The 15,806-nt window shown below is 57.9% G+C and overlaps 1 protein-coding gene across 19 annotated transcripts in view; it reads left to right on the top strand.

Moving 5' to 3' along the window:
- The first annotated feature begins 7,225 nt into the window (after nt 1-7,225).
- EPB41L1 (erythrocyte membrane protein band 4.1 like 1) overlaps nt 7,226-15,806 on the top strand; it is a 62,530-nt gene continuing 53,949 nt past the window's right edge. For 8 of the 19 annotated variants that reach the window (XM_068208240.1, XM_068208244.1, XM_068208245.1 and 5 more), the window contains exons 1-2: nt 7,227-7,377; nt 15,707-15,756. The gene's annotated coding sequence lies outside the window, so the exon portion shown is untranslated. Of the gene's footprint in view, nt 7,378-11,806; nt 11,894-15,706; nt 15,757-15,806 lie in introns of those variants that run through there. The other 11 variants (XM_068208251.1, XM_068208254.1, XM_068208255.1 and 8 more) reach the window with 4 other exon arrangements.

Raw genomic sequence — 15,806 nt, 5'->3', positions numbered from 1 at the left:
AGCAGGTATGAAGCTGAGAGAGGTCCTTGAGAGCTGCCAGCCCAGCCTGGAGCACAGGAACCTGCCTGGCAGCAGCTGAGTGAACCCTGGGTTTCCCAGGAGAATGCCACAGAGGTGTGGGAGCCACAGGATCCAGCGTGGGAAGAGGCTCGTGTGAGCACTCTGTAACCTGACACATGCAGCGAGACCCAATAATTAGGCTGGTAATTAGAGCTAAATGATGGCTGGGATGCTGCTCTGCTCGTGGAGTGGAGGTCATTTACTTCGGTAGGCTGTGGCCAGGTGACCATCACTCCTCAGCTGAGTGTTCCCTCACAGCAAGCTCAGCCCCGTGGGACTCTGGGGGACAGTTCTCCAGGCTGGACTGTGCAGGCTGCAGGAGTTCCACATGGCTTGGTGACTTTTCCACCTAAGCACATCCTTAGTTCATTCTTGACCCTCTCTTGATTTATCTTCTGCCATTCCAGCTTTTAGCTTTCCAATTTTCCTGCCTTTCATTGAACCACTGAATCACTGAGGTTGGAAAAGACTCCAAAATCATCAAGTCCAACCGCTGATCAGCACCACTGTGGTCACCACTAAACCACATGCCCAGGTGCCACATTCCCACGCCTTTTGAACTCGTGCAGGGATGGCACCTCTGGTGCTGTGCTCAGCAGTGTTAGAAGCCAAGATTTTCACGTGGTCACCTGCTCTGTGTGCTGGGACACTGGGGGCTGCTCATCTCAGATATCTCAAATCCACAACAGATGGCTTCTTTCTTATTTTTTTTTTCTTTTTTTAAGCATTCCCTTCATGCCTGTGACTCTTAATAGAAAAATCCATACAGTCTCAGGATGTTTGCAGTGAGAAGGAAGAGCCTGGGCAGCAGAAAAGGTTATGCAGGACAAAGTCATGTTCCTGGGCAGAAATGCCACTTTCTGCTGGTACAGAACCCCAGGTCAGTGAGGGGCCTGGGGGTCCTGCTGTAACTGGCACTGCAGCCTCCTCTGGGTCTCCCCAAAGCTGATGGATGCAGGACAGGCAGTGTTAAGGAGCATCCTTCTCACCAGGGCAGGAGGGATGAGATGTCACCCAGAGGGGTGATTGGGCAGGGTGGGTTCAAGGAGCACATGTCTCCACATCCACTCTTCTCTTCACACCTTGTTCTCCACCTGTCCCTGCCCTCTCTCTGGGGCTCAGCTGCTCCCACGGGGATAGGCTGGTGTCCCTCATCTTTGCTCAGACCCTACCATCTCCAAGCTGGCAGTTAATTAAGCTGTTGGAGCCTTCCCTTGAGTCAGAGCATGGCAGACCTGTGCCAGGGGCTCCCTCAGGAGAACTGCACTTTCCTGGCAGACTCAGGATGGGACGACACAGGATATCCCACTGCTCTGCCTGGCGCAGTCTGGGGCAGAGCCTTGGCATCCCTGCACAGGATGGCAGTGCCGCCCTGCAGGGGTGGTGCAGGATTCCATCCAGCTGGTCTGTGCAGGGAGCCTGGCTAAGGAGGGAGCGGATCCAGGAGGCTCAGGACCCACACCTGGGGCTGGAGCTGCTGCTGGAGGAGGACCTGCCCAGCCCTTCCTCCTGCCCCTCACACCCCAGAGCGCAGCAGGAACCCCTTGCCAATATTGTCACACTCTCCAGCTCTGCTGCAGCACCAATGCTCTCTTTGCACCTGCTTACAGCTGTGCTGGGTGGCACGAGGGACCCCACACCCTGCCCTGGGCCTCAGGGGCAAATATTCCTTCCTCCCAGTGTCCCAGAGGTGCTGCAGTGCTTCCCACTGCAGTCCTTCTACCTGCAAGGCAGCAGGTGGGATGTGTCCTAACTCTGACACAGGTCATTAATATCTTTGATTAATTAAAAAAAATGCATTTCCTGCCCTTTTATTCCTATTTTTCCACCATGTGCATAACTACTTGCAGTATCCCAGCTGTCTGAAGGCCAGACCCTGACAGCATTTGGGGAGAAGGTCCTTGGGAACCCTTGGGAAGCAAAGGATGAAGGGCGTGGGATGTCTGCTCATCCCCCAAGACTTCAGAGCTCCAGACATGCAGGGATAATAAGGGCTTGATTACCAGATCTGGTGACAGTCCCTGATGACATCTGTCCCAGGGACTTCTTTGAGCTTGGGATCCCACTCAAACAGCCTGGAGGAAGATGGCATCAAGAGCTGGAAATGTTTTCTTTGGCTGGAAGCATTTGCCTGAGCTCCCCAGCGTTCCCACCACCCAAAGGTGTGAAGGGCAGGAGGTGCCCAGGAGCTGCAGCAGCTGTGGCCCTTCTTCTGTGGGGTGCCAGTTCCTGCCCATGGGCACCCCCAAGCCTCCTGGTGGGGGGTTTTGCTGAGGGGGCTGGAGCAGAGGAGCACACAGGAGCTTCTCACTGATCCCAGCTGGCAGCAAGCTCCCCGAGCTGCACAAAGGGCCTTTTCATGCCCTGCATAAACAAGCAAGAGGCATGAAAGGTTGTTATCACAGAGCATCAGCACCAGCAGCAGCTCAGGCGGGATTCCCAAAATAACCTCCTCCCAAAAGGCACAGACACACACACCCCCTTTTCCCTGCTGCTGGGATTTAGGGGATAAAGGCTTTGGGTGCCCCCAGCCCCTCTGCAGAGCCCCGTACCCAAGCTCTGTCCCCCTGTGCTAGGCAGGGCCTTCTTCAGCTCAACACAGCCCTGCCTCAGTTCCTGCTGCATCCCTGTGTCAGTGTGTCTTGGTTTGGAAAGCCAGGTGTCTGCTGAGGAAGGCAGGAGCCTCCTCCGAAATGGAAAATGTAAACCCCCTCCCTCCAAATTGTTATAATTTTGAAATTAAGGGGCTGTCAGGCAGAGATATGGGAGTAGGAATAACAGTTCTTCACTAGGAAAATTAAAAATACAAATGCAATAGCACAAACAAAAACAAACCTGTGCCAGAGTGAGAAGAGGCCCTGACACCCTGTGGGTCAGGGTGGTGGCAGCAGTCCCATCCCATGGTGGCTCAGCCCTCCTGCAGTGCCAGCTGTGCTTCTGCTGGAGCAGGGATCCTGCACAAGGGTGGAGTTTTCCTCTGAAGCTCCAGGGCTGCTGGAGATGGGCCTGGGCTTCCTCTGGGAATGCAGTGGGGAAGAAAGCTGCTCCTCTGGGAATGCAGTGGGCAAAGGCTGCTGTGGGGTTCCAAAGTCAGATTGGATCCAGGTAGGAATGCTTGGCTCCTCCCCTGGGCGGAGCATCTCCCCATGGGATGATGGAATTTTCTCAGCCATGCAGGGACACTCACTGGCCATGGACAGAAGATAATTAATAATTAATGGCCCGTTAACAGAAGAGATCTCCTGGAGGGAGGATTGGCTGTGGGAGAGATAAAGAAAAAACTGCCCAATGAACAGCAGAGAACTGCCCCAGCTCTGACAGATGGGAACAGAATGCACAGCCCAGCCACATCTTCTGACCTAAGACACATGGAGCATCTGTGGAGGATCCTCAGCAGGGCTGGCTTATGGTTGCAGATGGCCCTTCCCGACACCGGGGCTGTGAGGGCTGATTGAAGGTTTGCTCTGGGCCTGAAAGGTGGAGTTCCAAGAGCTCCAAGTTGCTCTTCCTTGCAGGAGATTTGTTTCCACAGCTGCACTCTGAAGCTGGGCCCCAAGCTGCACCACTCTGGTCTATCTCCTTCAAAGAAGAGCAGGTTTCCATGTAGAAGAGGCACTGCTGGAGCATGTGCTGGTCCTCTTTGCTTTCGTTCCCATAAAGCCAGGCCAGAGTCACTGCAGAGGTAAATTGAGTGGAGAAAACTTGCTGGAATGAAAGACCTTGGAGGCTCTCAAGGAGATAGAGCCATAAACCCAGACTGGTCTGGGTTGGAAGGGACCTTGAAGACCTTCCAGTGCCACCCCTGCCATGGCAGAGACACCTCCCACTGTCCCAGGCTGCTCCAAGCCCCGTCTAGCCTGGCCTTGGACACTTCCAGGGATCCAGGGCCAGCCACAGCTTCTCTGGGCAACCTGTGCCATGGCCTGCCCACCCTCACAGAGAACATTTTCTTCCTAACAACCGATCTAAATATCTGGTCATTTAGTTTAAAACCATTTCCTCTTGTCATATCACAATCTGCCTGTGTAAAAAGCTGCTCTCCCTCATTGTTATAAGCCTAAAACACTGCAAGGGGCTCCAAGATCTCCCTGGAGCCTCCTCTTCTCCAGGTGAATGCCCCCAGCTCTCCCAGCCTGTCCCAAAGCAGAGGGGCTCCAGCCCTTGGAGCATCTTTGTGGCCTCTCTGGACTCACTCCAGCAGCTCCACATCCTTCTGATGTTGGGTCCCCAGAGCTGGAGGCAGCTCTGCAGATGAGATCTCACCTGGGTGGGCAGAGGGGCAGAATCCCCCCCTCCCCTGCTGCCCACTCCCCTTTTGATGCAGTCCAGGATGCCCCCCTGGGTTGCTAAAAATCTGGCAAAAGCCTGATGCCCAAATCTGTCCTAACGCTGAACTGTGAAACATCTGCCAGCCTTTTGCAATTTATGCAAGTCCTCATTTATTTGTGGTTTTTTGTGTTGTTTCCGGTTTATTCTGCTGGACAATGGGAATCTGGTCAGGACATCCTCACTTGGGTTGCAAAAATTACCTCACTCTCAAAAGAGTGAGATCTTCCTATGGAGCTCCCGGGGCTCACAGGTCCCTCTGTTCACACTGAGGTTGCAGGAAGCTCCAAAGTTTCCCTTGTGCACCCATGGGAAACCAGGGTGGACACTGGACACTGGACAATGGACAGGCAGAAAGGCAGCTCCACCAGCTGAGTGGTGGCTGCATTTGGGGTCTAAACCAGCTGTTTTTTCTGGAAATGTGTTCAATTAATCTGAAAAAAAAAAAAAACTGAACAAATGTTAGCTGCCTTAAATGTCTTTAAATGTCTTGAAATATCTTTTAATTTTCAGTTAAGTTCCTGAAAACCTTACAAAATTTCCACTTCCTTAGTGTTTTCTGGGGGAAAAGAGTAGTCTTGCTGTCCCCTGCCTGCCCACCCCATCTGCCACATGTGGTATTTCCATTTGCTCCCATCACTGCAGCAGGAATTGGACAGGGATGCAGGAAAGCTCATTTATCAGTTATTGAATAGCCAGGAGAGTCCAGCACAGCTGGGGCCACTGAGGGCTCCCAGGGGATTATTTTGCCAGGGAGGCTCTTTCCCTCTCCTCAGCAGGCAGAGGTGCATTTTACATGCCTTCAGGGCTGTTGGAGACTTTCAGGCTTTAGCTTGGTGGTCAGAGGAAGACAGGCTGGGTTGTTTGCACCAGTGTGAGATGAGGAGTGAAGGATTCACTGGGGAAATCTGTTCTGTACATTCTTCTTCCAGCTCCTTGGCTCCCAAAGGGGATGCTGCATCCCAAGGGGACAGTGACATTAAGGATATCTGTGCTCAGAGTGCTACCAATGCAGTCACCCACTGACTTATCTGACCCAAATTCACTTTAAAGGGTGAATTAACATTTACATTTCTCAGACTTTCCTTTGGAGTGTGACAAAACCCCCTGAGCAGCCATCACTGTTTTCCCTTTGAAGGCCTGGAAGATGAATGCAGACAGTCACAGCAGCTTGCACACAACTGCAGGTTTTTTTTTTTTTTTTTTCCAACAACACAGTGCAGCTTTTCTCCTGTATAAATTCCCTACAAATACACACCAGTTGTGACCCTTGCAGTAAATGCTGTCCCTTGCAGGGCAGCCACCCCAGCAGCAGGCAGAGACCTCTTCAGCACTGTCCCTTAAGGATGTGGAAGGGAAAGCTGTGCCTGCACAGGGGATCTCAGCAGCCAGCTGGAATATTTGTTTGTAAATGAATGCCCTCCCTCAAGTTGGCTCCCATGCAGTGGGGTGTTTCTTTTTTTTCCAAGAGGTTCCTGCTATTTACCCAACTTTCCAGCTGGGCTTCTCCACGGCACAAAGCGGCAGGACCTGCCTGAGTTTGTACAGTGAGTCAACAGCTCAGCAGGGGATTAGAGCCCACAATCCTGCTGGCATCGCTGCCTTGGCTCGAACCACTGGACCATGCAGCCTCATTTTGTTCCTGGTACTCTCTGCTGGTATGTGGTTTGTCAGGGAAAAGGCCTCAGTGTGGCTAATAAAGGAGGCACTTTCTAAAGCATTCAAACAAAGCTCGCCTCATCCCTGCACTCCAGCCCAGCCGTGGTGCTGAGGGTCAGGCTCCCTGTGGGGCTGGGGGGAGGCAGCTGAGGAGCAGCACCCAGAGGCAGCTGGCACAGAGCCCTGGCACCCACAGCTGCCAGACAGGTGACCATGTGCTGACACACTGTGACTGCCTGGCTGCAGGGGACAGGCAGAGGCTCCAGGTTGGAGCTTCCCTGCTGGGAAGGGTCCCCCGGCCTCCCTCACACCACTGGAGGCCTTTTCTGTCCCTCACACCAGGAGAGCCACCGAGGGCAGCTGTGCCACCAGGTAAGGGAGCAAAGCCAGGCCCTGCGGGGCAGTCAGGGCACGGGGTGCTCTTGGGAGTCCTGCTTGGTGCACATGAGCTGAGGGCACCACAGGCTCTGGGAGCGGGCAACCCAGACCCGTGTGCTGGGCTGGCACGTCCCTGCATGCTTCAGTGTCTGCCAGACAGGGGGGCAGAGAGGGCTGGGTGTGCAGCATCCCTGCCCCTGTCTGAGAGCCAACCCCATACTCAGGCTTACACTGGGAGCAGAGTGGCCTCTGCACCCCTGTGCCCCCAGCGCACCCCTGCTGTGTATCCAAGTGTGCCCATGCATCCCATGTGTCCATGCTGTTGGTGCACGCAGATTTTGAAGAGCAACAGCCTCCCCTTCCATCTGCATCTCCTGGGGGGGTGGGGGCTGCTTGCCCTGACACCCCCAAAATGCACAAGTGTGGTCAGGTGCTGATGTGGCGATCTCCCGGGCCCGGCTCATGGGTGTGCCCCCCAAAAGCCGCTGGTGGACAGCCCGGGGTGCTCCACCAAGGGCCGGGCACCCCTGGGAGCTGCAGGACCCGCCGCATGTCCCGCACGGGATGGCAGAGGAGGCTCAGCAGGCCCCGGGGGAGGAGACTGAAAGTACCGGGTGCCTCCGCGGGACCCCGCCCGTGGCCGGGGGTGCGTCCCGCGGGACGTGCGTGCGGACACCCGGGGGGCCCTGGGTGCCCCGGGGACAGGGGGTGCCCCGGCGCACCCCGCAGCCCGGCGGGGCCCGGGAGCGGCTCCCGCGGCGGGGGCGGCGCGGGGCCGTGCGGGCGGTGCGGGCCCGCCCCTCCGCAGCGCCGCACCGCGCCCGGCCCGCCCCGCGCTGCGCCGCGCCCGCCGCACGGCGGGGCACGAGCGGGCACGGACGGGCAGCGGCGGCGGCCGCGCCCGGCACACGGCGGCGGAACGGAGCCGGGCCGAGCCGAGCGGGCAGAGCCGAGGTGAGCGGCCGGGGGGGTGCCGGGCCGGGCAGCCCCAGGTGCTGCGCGGCGCCTGCGAGGAGGGAGGCGGGCAGGGCTGCAGCCCCGGCGCCGGGAAAGCTGCCCCGAGCCGGGCCTTTCCTCAGCGGCAGCGGCGCATCCCGCTCCGCGTTCTGCCGGGATGCTGCGGGCGGGGCCGGCCCGGCTCCCGCGGGGTCCGGCGGGCGCTGCCGGCGCCGGGCTCAGCGCAGCGCGGGCAGGCGGCAGCGCCAGCCGCGTCCTGCGGGCGGGACCCGGCGACCCCCGGCAGTCGTAGCCCCGGGGATCCGTAGCTCCGAGCTGCGGCAGCACATTGAACCGCAGGGCTGCGATTTGAGGGAGACGATTTACATTAGAGGGAGAATGTGGAGAGAGCCAGGAACAACTTGGAATGGGTCCTCGCATATTTCTGTGGTTATTTTTGGAGTACCGTCATATGGCAGGAGGTGGGCTCTGGAGGTATCCTTGAGCTCAGCATTTTCTCCATAGGCTGGTTACCCGGGAGATTGTACTAGAGGACCTGCGTGGCCCTTTCCCCATCAGCGGTTTCTGTTTTTCCCATCGCTGTTTCTCTGGCTGTTTCCCGGGGTATTGTTCCCTCCTGCGTGCCCAGCCTTCAGCCTGTCTCGGTGGGGACCCTCCTGTGGGCGAACAATGGTCTGGGTGTGCGGCTGGGCAGTCTCAGTGTGCTGCAGGCGATGGCAAAGCTGTGCTTCATTCAGCTGTGGATGGTGTGAGGTGACTCCTGATCAGCCCCTTCTCCATTGCTGTGGATGAGGTGTGGCTTCTCCAGCATCCCCAGTGAGACCAGCCCATGCATCCGTCTCCTTCCTGCACTCAGCTGGCACCTTCCCTCCAGCTTTCTCCTGCTACACTTGCCCAAAGGGATTTTTGCTCCAGAAAGGCTCGGGGTGTGGGGAAGCACGTTGTTACTCTGCGCTGTTCCTTGTGGGTCTCCACATCCACGGGAGGGCTCTGGCTGTGTCAGGCCCCTCGGACCACGGCTGGAGAGCGGCTCTGGTGGCCTTCAGCTGCGTGTCCTTGTTGCCATCGGGCGAGTTCGGAACCAAGGGAAGGCTGCCTGGCTTTGGGTGATGGTCCTTGTGAGAAGGGAATTCATTACTCTTCAGTTCTGTTGGTTCAGAGCCTGGCTCGGCAGGCACGGTGCCCGTCTGCGGGCTCCCTGGGCTGCTCGGGGCTGTGCTGTCCGTGAGGACCTGTCTGCAGGTCCTGTCTGCAGGGACACAGGGCATGTTCTGGAAGCTGTGGCAGGTCCAGAGCTCCCTCGAGGCATGGCCTCTGTGTTTGGAGTCAAGGACCAGGGTGCAGCTGTCTCCTGTGGGCTGTGAGCCACTCAGGGAGGGGAGGATTCCCATCTCCTCTCCTCTTGCCACCGTCCCTGTGCCATGGGGATTGCTCTCCTTGATGCAGCCGTTCCCAGCAGAGCCCTGGGCAGAGCTGTGGGCTGCAGAGCCTGTGTTTGGCTACCTCTGGTGGGGGATGGGTTCTTGCCCTGCTGCTTTGGCTGCTTGTGAACGTTGTGCCCAGGACCGCCTCGGATTATTGATTTTTACCAATTTTTGAGATATGATCATTCTCCAGAATTCTTAGGGGAGATGTTTTGGTCAGGAGGAAGCATCTAGAAGTGGTTTTTGAAGTCCAGTATGGGATTTCTGAGCTAAAGGTATGAGTGTTCCTGGCGTGCAGAAGGAGAAGGTTTTGGTGCCTTCCCTGTGCAGACACTGAGTGTGCTGGGCCCCCTTCCCTGGGCTGCTGCCACCACCACCACCTTCCAGGGTAAGTGTCTCCGGGCATCTGATGTCTTTGTGGCCAGGAGGGGTGGCTGGCTCAGCTGAAGAAGTCACTGCAGCATAGATTGGGGAAAGTCTTTTTCTTCCCGCAGGCAGCTGAGCTCCCTGTTAAGCTCAGGGTGATGACCTTGGTCCTGGTGAGGAGCTGGATCCCTCACTGGTTTATGGAATTACATTAAGGCTTTCTGCTGGCAGCACTGAGCCCTCGTCCTGTGGGGGTTCCAGCGTCACTCCGGGCATCCTGCCTGCCTTCCCCTTGCTCCAGCACTGCTGGGGACTTCTGCTTTCCTACGGGTGCCTTCCAGACACACACAGACCACTCAGGTGCCTGACTAATTCTGTCCCTAACAGAAGAAATCTTTCCCTTAACTAATTAGGGTTTCTAAATTAGGAAGCTGCTGAGAATGACCTGTCGGTTAAAGGGCAGTGGGTGGGCTTGGCTCTTCCTTGCTCCGAGAGCTTCCTGCTCAGACTCACAGACATCACTGGAGTGTCCTTTGCCTTAATTCCCTTTGGCTGTGCACTTGGGCTCTTTTCCTGCTGCCTTGGGCATGGAGCTGTGGCACCGAGTGGCAGCTGGGACGCGACGGGGAGCGCGAGGAGATGGGCTCAGCACGGCTCCGCGCCGAGCGGCGTGGGCGGCTGTGAGGCCTGCCTGTAGTAGACTTTCATGCGGTGCCTGTCACTTGGAGGTCTGAGCTGAGCCTGAAGCTCTCTCTGCCAAAGGAGAAACACAAAACAGTGGCAGTCCCTGGGTGCTGGGAGCTCCTGCACAGGGAAACTTGTGCATCCACAAACACCTGACTCGACTGCAGCACCTAAAAATGTGCTGGGGCTGTGGCAGCCATGGCTGCGGGGCTCATCGCAGTCGGTGCCTCTGAGTCAGCAGCTTTGGGTTTGTCACAGCCTGTGCAGGTCTGTGGTGCTGAGCAGTGGGGCTGCCCCTGACCCTGCTGCAGGGGGATGTGGGGTTTGATCTGGACTCAGAGGCACCGTGAGCTCGTGCTGTCCCTCGAGCCTGGAAGGAGTTGTGTCTGTGCGAGCTGGAGGGAGCTCCAGCCTCCCTCGGGAACCCCTTCCAGCCCCTGCCCTGTGCCATTCAGGGCTGTAAAGCCGAGCATCACTGCTGCTGGCCAGACTTCCTAGGCCGGTCCTTCATCACCCTCTTGCCTGGATTACAGGAGGTGGAAAGCGTGGTGGGAGGAGACTGTCTTTGATGGGGACATGTTGCAAGGCTTCCCTGGGGCTGCAGATCCAGCCTTCCTCTCCTTCCAGCCCTTGAGTGGAAGCTCGTGGGTTGTCCAGGACCTAAGTGTGTCTTCAGATGAAGAGGAGGAAATCTGGGCAGCCACGTTTTCCAGTGTGGAAGCAGTGGCTGTGTCCTGCGGCAGCTCTCCTGTCCACACAGTGTGTCCCTGGTGCAAAGCGGGGTGATGGGCCCAGGCCCCGTGGACGTCCCTTGTCTTGGATGGCAGCTGCTCCCTCTGCCCTGCCTTGCTCCAAGCGGATGTGTGGAGCCATAGAATCATGGGTTTGGGTTGGAAAGGACCTTAAAGTTCATCTCAATCCAACCCTCCTACCATGGGCAGGGACACCTTCCCGGCTGTCCCGGGTTGCTCCAAGCCCTGTCCAACCTGGCCTTTGACATGTCCAGCCACAGCTTCTCTGGACACCCTGCGCCAGGGCCTCCCCACCCTAACAGGGAAGGATTTCTCCCCGATATCCAATCCTAAGAAGAGCTGTTGGGCTGAAACTTGGTACGAGAGTCAAGGTTTGCTCTCCTTGCACTGGGCAGGCAGTAATGGGACAGACATCCCAGAGCCTTGGATGGGTGATTTGATACAAATTCTTGTGTCTGCTTCTCCCAGTACACAGCTGAGGGAGCTCTGGATGCAGCTCAGAGTTGTCACTGTCCTGACTGGTGTGTGCACACCCCTGAGCCCACTCATGCCCCTTCCCCAGAATGGAAGCAGCAGACAGAGCCTTAAAATCTGGATGATAAATCTCTGGAAGAGGATTTTCTTTCCACCTCCTGCTGATGGTCTGTGTGTTGCTCTCTGAAGGCTCCCTGGGGCTCAGCAGTGCCCCGGGCCGGGGATCCTCCGGCAGGAGCTGCCACGGCTGGAGCAGCTGCTCAGCACCCCGGGCTGGCAGGATCCCAGCGCCGGGGGGATGCCGGGCTGACCCTATTGTGCTCCGAACGCGAGACAAATGAGGCTGAAGCTGCAGATCTGTGCCTGCCAGCAGGTCAGCAGTTTCACTCGGGCACTTGGCCTCTTTGTGGCAGTGAAATGTGGCCGCAGGTCGGGATTTGCTCCATCCCCCTTTCGGTGCCCAGCCCGCTCCCCACCAGCTGTGACTGGACCCTGGGACCACCTGGCTGGGTCGTGCTGTCCCCGAGCCCTCCCGGGCCCGTGGCGAGGCGCTGGGGTGGGAAGCAGGAGCAGGTGCTGCGCCAGTGTAAAGCGCATCCTGCGTCTGAGGCGATGCTGAATGGGGATTCACAGCCCAGCCCTGCTGCCAGGTTCCTCCCACCGGCTCCTTCCTCCCTCTGCTCCTACTAACCCACTGCCGGGGCCCCTCGCTGCCTGGCAGCAGCGGAGATGTCTGCTGGTATCCTTCCCCGAGCATCAGATGGAGAGGAAAACACAGGGTGGAGTCAGCTCCCGCACAAAGGAAATGTTGAGGTATCGTTTCTGCCTTCGGTGCGTTTTTGAGGTGGCTGGGGAGAGATTAAACAGGATCTTAACACATTCACAGCCCCCTTCCCACCTCATTTTCCTGTGAATCTGTTGCTGTCATGGTATCTTTCGGATGATATTTTTAGCTTTGCCTTTTCCTTTTTTTTCCCCCTCCTCTCCTCGTATCAGGCTTTAGAAGGGAAACACGTTTCTATGGGAGAACAGAATGAGCCATTTCACGAGACATTTTGTTATGGGCAGAAGAGCCGGGAAATCTGATTGTGTGTTTGAAATGACACATTCCCCTTTGTAATCAGCTAATCGGCCTGGCTGGGGCCAGTGCCAGCAGCCAGGCGTCCTGGCCGGTGGAGGCGGGGATGGCCCGGCCCCTCATGGCATCCTCCCCCGGCCATCTCTGCCGGACCATCCCCAGGTGGCCACACGTGAAGGGCTCGGGGGTCCTGCAGGTTTTTGTCTCAGCGGTCCATGGGAAGCAGCTGGATGATGTCATGGGGTGCGCTCTGGGTCTGGCAGTGTCTGTGCTGGCAGGAGCGCGGGGGATCGTGGCACCTGACACAGCTTTGGGGCTCTGGTGATGCTGAGAGGCATGTGGCAAAGGCCTCGAGGTGGGAGAGGGGTGGTTGGACAGGGGGGCTGCTGCTCACTGTGGGGAGGTGTCATTTTTGACAAGGATACAGACTAATGTTACGTGGTGATGGTGAACTTTGGCAGAGGAAAATTCCAGTCTGAACTCTCAGCAGTGCTTCCCTTTAGCAGATTTACTCAAGTCCTGATAGATGAAGGTCCTGTGGAGTGAAGGGGCCAGAACAAGAGTAGCCTCCTGGGAGGGCTGATCTGGCTTGGATCTGCACATCCCTACGTGGGGCAGGGGCTGTTACCTCTGCCAATTCCCTGGGGCTGTTCTTCAGGGAGCCAAGGAATGCTTCCTGCTGGTACGGCATGGTGGCCATGGTAGCATAACATGTCTGGAAGTGTCCAAGGCCAGCCTAGATGGGACTTGGAGCACCCTGGTCTGGTGGAAAGTGTCCCTGCCCACGGCAGGGGGTGGAACGAGATGGGCTCTGAGGTCCCTTCCAGCCCCAGCCATTCTGGGATTCTATGGGATGAGTAAATTCCTGTTTGTCACCTTGGTCTGGTTTAAGACCTGTCTGACTTGGGGTCACCAAGGGAAGGGCCACAGGATGTAGAGAAGGTGCAGCTGCCTGTGCTGTGTTTTGGGGACAGGGGTACTCTCAGCGCTCCTGGGCACCTCCATGCTGCTGGCGGAGCTTTGGAGCTCAGTCCCACCCTGGGCAGGCCTGGGAAAGCCATGGTGGTGTGGTCCATGGACTGGTCCCTGGTGTGGTCCATGGACTCCCCTGTGTCTCCTGGGCTCCTCTGCAGCTGCACTCCCTGCCCTCCCCTCCCCTGCTGTGCTAGAGGGGACACTGCGAGTCCTTGTGCCTCGGTTGGACCCATCAGCAGGTTTGCAAGGTGCTGGTTTAAATCTGGGTGAGCCAGAGCAGCGCAGGGCTCCTTCCTAAGCCCAGCCAGTGGTGCCTTCATCCGTGTGCCACCGTGTCCCCGCGGCTGTCCCCGGGCAGCGTCACGCCGACCTGTCAGGGCTGGCTGAGGTGGTGACAATGTGGGTCACCATGGGATGTTTGTGAGCCCGAGGCAGTGTCTGTGCCTGTCCACACCAGCGCTGGCAGGGCTGCGTGGCAGCAGCTCGGGGCACAGGCTGGCGTGGATTTCTGCTCTGGGGAGCTGCTGTTTGTGGGCAGGGTTGGGGGAGGCCTAGCTCCCACTGCCAGGATTCCCAGAACATTTCATTAATATGATCCTCATTGATGCAGTGTCTCACACCCCGAAATGGCCATGGCTCAGGGCCGGCACAGCAGCCGTGGTGGCCTCTCACAGGGCAGGGGGGATGGTCTGAGGGGATGGGGAGTGCAGGGGCTTTGTTTGGCAGTGTCAGCACAGGCAGGCTGGGGAATGCTGAGTGCCACTGCCCTGCCTGTGGTGGCTGCATCCTCCATCCTCCCTCGCAGCAGGAGCAGGTGCAGCCCTGGGAGCCCTGGCTGCCGGGGCCACTGGTGCCATACTCCTGCTTGGGGGTCTGTGGAAAGCTGGCTGCTCTTGTACCTGCCTGCCCATCTCTGCTGGGCATCTATCGACTCCCCTCCTTGAGCTGGGATGAGAGAAATCCAAGCACACAAACCGGGCAGCGGCTTGAAGTACCCACAGAAATCACTGGGCTCCACAGAGAATGAGCAAGGCCACAGAAGCGGCGCTAAAGCAGGGAGAGAATCCCACAGATCCCCTGTGTGCCCTGTGTCTGCTGCTGGAGTCCAGCCCGTGGATCAGCTCAGCCTGGTGGCACCCATGTCCTGCTGGAGAGACAGAGCCCTTCTCATAGGGCTCTTGGTCTGCTCTGCCTCCTGAGCCTCTGAGCAGGAGCATCCCCGTGAGCAGAGGAGGGAGGTGAAGGACAGGGAGGTTTCTCTGGGCTCTGGGATGGAGTGGTGTGGGCATGAGGGTACTGGCACAGGACAGCAGCCCCCACACACCAGTGGCATCCCTGAGTCACAGTGGGACACACACCCAGCTCCAGCGCTCAGGCTCCATGGCAGTGGTGCCTGTGGCTGGGGGGACCCGGGGCTGTGGGTGCCACCAGCGCTGGAGCTGGCCACAGGCTTGCCCTGCGTGGCCACCCAGCCCTGCTGCCCACAGCCCAGGACAGCTGAGCCAGTAAAACCACACGGCGGGGTGGGGATCTGTGCCCGCTGGGCAGAGGTGTAGGGAGTGCACCCAGAACCAGCACGTGGTGGTGACATCCTGCCTGTGCTTCCCCAGGGTGACAGGCACAGGACAGGGCCACGCAGGTGGCAGCTGCCACCCTCTCCTCCTCACCTCATCTCTCATGCAGATCACCTGCCCAAAGGTGGGTTTGTGTCCTTGGAGGTGCTGAAGCTCACAGCTTTATTACACCAGGTTTTCTGGCTCGGAGCAGCCTTTGTGCCTCCTGGGAAAGCTGCTTGGGTCGGTGCTGCTCAGGGCGGGCTGTGGGCTGCACACAGCTGATGTTTGCTTGTGCAGAGTGAAAGGATTTTGCTGAATCCATGGGAGAGGTGGGAGCTTTGCATAGGCCTGCTTTGCTTCTGCCTGGGGGGAGGCTGGGCCTTGCCAGTCCGAGGATGTTTGAAAATTAACCCTTGGAGAAGTGGGAGCTATCCCTGCTGTGCCAGACCGTGCTTCCTCCTCCTGTGGCACTGTAGTGCCGCTGGGCAGATTCTTCTCCCTGGCTAGGTGCAGTTGTCGTGTAAATAGGCTCTGAAAAGGCAGTTGCAGGCTGAGGCTGCCCCTGCTCGCTGCTGGTTCTCCTCCTGCCCTGCTGGAGCTGCCATGGCTGGGCAGCGGGGCTGGCTCCACTGCAGCCAAAGCCCTGCCAGCCAGATGCTGCCCTCGAGGCACGGCCGTGGGTGACAGAGGTGGCACAGACGGCCTGAAAGGAGAGCCTGGGCCGTGCCCAGGGGATGTGGTGGCACTCGGAGGTGTGTGGGCTCTGCGGCGTTACTGCTGTAGTAAATATTTGCTGTTCTCCAGGAAGGAGCGGGGCTGGCTGCACTTCAGGAGAGCAAATGGGGCAATCCACAGCTCCCATTTCCAGCAGGGAGATTTGTATGGAATCCAAACACAGCGCTGGAGCTGGGCAGGCACCCTCTGGTGACAGCTGTAGCTGTCCTTCTGAGCGCTTGCCATCATCTCTGGGAAGGACTTTTCCCTTCTTTTTAACCAAATCTGATTTCTTCTTTGCAGGTTGTAAATCGTGCCCGAGCCGAGTGCTGAGAGCAGCCCCTGGAAGCAGCGTGAGTTTATCCTGAAAGCTTTTGTTCTCCTTTCCACATCCCACATGAGG

Source organism: Anomalospiza imberbis, chromosome 17 (genome assembly GCF_031753505.1).
Source record: "Anomalospiza imberbis isolate Cuckoo-Finch-1a 21T00152 chromosome 17, ASM3175350v1, whole genome shotgun sequence".
NCBI lineage: Eukaryota > Metazoa > Chordata > Aves > Passeriformes > Viduidae > Anomalospiza > Anomalospiza imberbis.
Note: the sequence above shows the minus strand (reverse complement) of the source record. Positions and strands in the feature narration are given on the sequence as shown.